This window comes from Arachis ipaensis, chromosome B9 (assembly GCF_059453495.1).
Source record: "Arachis ipaensis isolate K30076 ecotype BB chromosome B9, ASM5945349v1, whole genome shotgun sequence".
NCBI lineage: Eukaryota > Viridiplantae > Streptophyta > Magnoliopsida > Fabales > Fabaceae > Arachis > Arachis ipaensis.
The window spans coordinates 35,189,277-35,193,963 of NC_142444.1; the positions used below are offsets into that span (position 1 = coordinate 35,189,277).

The window sequence follows — 4,687 nt, forward strand, 5'->3', positions numbered from 1 at the left end:
TTTTTAGAGACGCTGCTGAATTTTGTAGATCTTGTTTCCCATGCCAAAAATTTGGTAATATATCCAAGAGGGATGAGATGCCTCAACAAATTATGCTTTTTTGTGAAATTTTTTATGTTTGGGGCATTGACTTCATGGGTCTATTTCCAAATTCTAATGGTTATTTTTATATATTGTTAGCTGTGGATTACGTTTCCAAATGGGTGGAAGCAATTCCTACCCGCACTGATGATGCTAACACTGTTGTTTCCTTTGTGAGAAACCACATTATTTGTCGCTTTGGATCACCAAGAACAATCGTGAGCGATCAAGGCACCCATTTTTGTAACAGGAGACTAACAGGATTAATGAAGAAGCATGGGATAATTCATAAGGTTGCAACAGCCTACTATCCTCAGACTAATGGGCAAGCCGAGGTGTCAAACAGAGAGATAAAGCATATCTTGCAGAAGATAGTCAAACCTCATAGAAGAGACTGGAGCACCAGGCTACAAGATGCACTCTGGGCATACAGAACAACATACAAAACACCCATTGGGATGAGTCCTTTCCGCTTAGCTTATGGAAAAGCTTGTCATCTCCCTGTTGAAGTAGAGCACAAAGCCTTTTGGACAGTAAAGGAGTGCAACATGGGAATTGAGAAAGCCGGAGCTGAAAGGAAGTTGCAACTGCAAGAACTGGAAAGCCTTTGCCTAGAAGCTTATGAGAACTCAAGACTATACAAGGAGAAAATGAAGGCTGTACATAATCAGCACATCAAGAGAAAAGAGTTCCAACCTGGGGATTTAGTCCTCCTTTACAAATCTCGACTGAGGCTCATGCCAGGCAAGTTGAGATCAAGATGGGAAGGTCCATACAGAGTCGAGAAGGCCGAACCGTACGGAGTTTTTCACCTAAGTCATCCTTCAAGCTCTGAACTTATCAATGTTAATGGACAACGTTTAAAGCTGTACCATGGAGAGAGGATGAAGAAAAACAAGAAGCTCGAGATCTTCCTCTTGGAAGATCCCCACATAGCCGAAGACTGAGCTAGTGCAGCGTCCAACTTACGGACGTTAAAACAAAGTGCTAGGTGGGAGATGATGCCAGGGCATTTTGGCCAGTTTCACTGACCTTTTCTTTACTCTTTTTAGGGTAGTTTCATGCATTTTCGTAGGAAATAAGCTGGTTTTGGGTAGATATTCACTTACATCTTGATTCAAGCATGCATTGTGCAATTTACATGATTTCATGAGGATTTTGCATGAATTGAAGGACAAATTGGATGTTGCATTTCCCATGACTTGGACTAGAACTTTGATGCACTTTATTGCTTGATTTCAGGACAAAGGAAGCAAAGAAGAACCACATTAGTGGCTACGTTAGTTACACTAACGTTAACACTAACGTGGAATGGGAGTAACTTGCAAAGTTAATGAGAAAAGTGATTGCCAATAACGCTCTCGAAGCCATCATTGCCCACGTTAAGAGTCACGTTAACTAAGTTAACGTGAACTCTAACGTGGAAGAAAGGAAATGGAGCCAACGTTAGTGACACTTAACATTATCACTAACGTTGGACCAAGCTCATAAGTGGCCACGTTAGTCACCACGTTAACTTAGTTAACGTGGCCTCTAATGTTAAGAAGAAAGGGGGAAGCCAACGTTAGTGACATTCAACATTATCACTAACGTTGGCCAAGTCACACTAGGCCACGTTAACTCCCACGTTAACCTAGTTAACGTGGAAGCTAACGTGAGGAAGGGAGGTGACGCCAATGTTAGTGACACCCAACATTGTCACTAACGTTGGAAGGAGCCCACACATGCCACCATGAGCCACGTTAACTCCCACGTTAACTTAGTTAACGTGGAAGCTAACGTAGATAAGGGAATGTTGAACCAACGTTAGTGACACTCAACTTTGTCACTAACGTTGGAGATGGCTAGCATAGGCCACGTTAGAAGCCACGTTAACCCAGTTAACGTAGACTCTAACGTGGGAGCTAAGGGGCACATTGGAACGTTAGTGACAATGTTAAGTGCCACTAACGTTCTCGAAGGTTGGCAAGCCTACGTTAAAAGAGCCACATTAACTAAGTTAACATGGACTCTAATGTTGGGAAGGGGGAGGCTTCTCAACGTTATTGGGAAAGTTAAGTCCCAATAACGTGCGCGAAGGACAAAGAGGCAACGTTAGTGGCAACGTTTGTGCCACTAACGTTGAGGTTAACGTGGCTCTTACTTGGGTAAGGAACGTTAGTGAAAAAGTTGAATGTCACTAACGTTCTCGAACCCATATTTTCACTGAACGTTAACACCACTAACGTCCTGAGCTAAAGTCTCTGCCCACTTCACAATTTCTCTCTGCAAGTAAAGCCAAGCCCAATGAAGAAGATAACTGCTTCAAACTCAAGATCCAAAGGCCCAGACCCAAGACTTGAAGAACCAACTAGAAGAGTAGAAGAGTAGTATATATAGGAGTAACTTTGAATTATTTTGGGAGTTGGAAAATATAGGGAGCCTCTGGGCATAGAATTACTCTCTGTATTTACTTTCTCTGCACTTCTAGTTTTCATCATGTATTCTCCATCTTTGTTTTCATTTTCCAGAGCTATGAACAACTAAACCCCTTTCATTGGGTTAGGGAGCTCTGTTGTAATTTGATGGATCAATACTAGTTTTCATTATTCTTCTTCTATCTTTTCTCTTGATTTTACTTGAAAGCTTTCAATCTTCATCCAATTGGGTAGTTATCTTGGAAAAGAAGCTATTCATACTTGGATCTCTTCTGAACCTTGAAAGAGGAATGAAGAGATCAAGCTAGAAATACTTTCTCATGCTGGACCAAATTGGGTTTGGATGGATATGTGACTATAATCCTCTCAACACTTGATTAGGAAAATGCATGTGGTATAATCAGTGACTATACTTCATCTCTTCTCATGAGCAATTGACTAAGGAATTGGCTATTGATCAAGATTTGAGAGATTGAATTACAAGAAATTGTAATTCAATCACTTAAGATTGCCAAGGAGATCAATGAGTGCATTGATTGAGGAAGAGATGAAAATAAAATTGATCCGGAGAATGCAACATCTCCTAAGCCCAATGAACTCCCCATTTCTGATCTTACCCATTCTCTTTAATTTCTGATATTTACTCTTATGAGCAATTCCCCCATTCCCATTTACAATTCTGCAATTTACTTCAGTAATTTACTTTCAGTTCTTTAATTCTAGCATTTACTTTTTCTGTCATTTACCTTCCCGCCATTTTATTTTCTGCAATTCTAAACTCAAATCCTGGATTCGCTCAACTAGAACATTCCTCTAATTAAAGTTGCTTGATCAATCAATCCTTGTGGGATTCGACCTCACTCTATTGTGAGTTTTTACTTGACGACAAATTCGGTACACTTGCCGAAGGAAATTTGTTGCGAGACAAGTTTTTCGTGCATCAAGTTTATGGCGCCGTTGTCGGGGATTGATTGTGCATCAACAATGATTAGATTGGAGGATAACTAGATTGAGCATTTTATTTTTGTTTGATTTAATTTTCTGTTTGAGTCATTTACTTCCTGTTTTAGTTAATTTCTTCCCTTCCCCCTACTTTTTCTTTGTTATTTACCATTCATCTCACTAACCCACTAACTATTTGATATATTGCATCACTCACACTAACAGTAATTCTGACAGATATACTTTCTGCACCTATTCTCTTTGCTTGTACTTGTTGGTTGTATGACAGGGAGAAGAAGCGGGGCTTCAACTTCCTTTGATTCTGAACCTGAGAGAACCTTCCTTAGACTAAGGAGGGAGGCAAGAGAAAAATGTGTAGTTAGTGCTGAAGAAGAGGAGGAACACTTTGAGGAATACTTTGAACCAAACATGGAAGAAAACATGGAAAACCATCATGAAGAAGAGGCTCACAACCATGGCAGAAGAGGTCGAGCAAATCATGATGGGGAGGATAGAAGAGTTTTAGGCTCTTACATCAATCCAAACCCAGGAAACTGTGGAAGTAGCATTCAAAAGCCAACCATCTATGCCAACAATTTTGAACTAAAACCACAGCTTATCACCCTTGTTCAGAACAACTGTTCGTTCGGAGGAAGTGTCCAAGAGGACCCCAATCAACATCTAACCACCTTCCTGAGAATATGTGACACAGTGAAGTCTAATGATGTTCATCATGACGCCTATAGACTGCTCTTATTTCCATTCTCACTCAAGGATAAGGCAGCCAAGTGGCTGGAGTCTTTCCCAAGGGAGAGCTTGACAACTTGGGAAGATGTGGTGAACAAATTCTTAGTAAGATTTTACCCTCCTCAACAAATCAATAGGCTGAGAGCTGAGGTCCAAACTTTCAGGCAACAAGATGGTGAGACTCTATATGAAGCATGGGAGAGGTTTAAAGACCTAACAAGGAGATGCCCACCCGATATGTTCAATGAATGGATGCAGCTGCACATTTTCTATGAAGGGCTCTCTTATTAGTCAAAGAAGGCCATAGACCATTCATCCGAAGGATCTTTGAACACGAAGAAGACCATTGAGGAGGCCATAGATGCCATTGAAATAGTAGCAGAGAACGACTACTTCTATGCTTTTGAAAGAGGGAACACAAGAGGAGTAATAGAGCTAAACAATGTAGATGCTCTGCTGGCCCAAAACAAGCTCATTACCCAGAGCTGGCTGACCTCACC

General features: G+C 40.9%; 1 non-coding gene across 1 annotated transcript; it reads right to left on the bottom strand.

Moving 5' to 3' along the window:
- Positions 1-4,322: 4,322 nt before the first annotated feature.
- On the bottom strand, positions 4,323-4,429 carry LOC148544272 (small nucleolar RNA R71). Its single transcript, XR_015900621.1, has one exon. It is a non-coding gene; the product is annotated as a small nucleolar RNA R71 (small nucleolar RNA).
- Between the last annotated feature and the right edge of the window lie 258 nt (positions 4,430-4,687).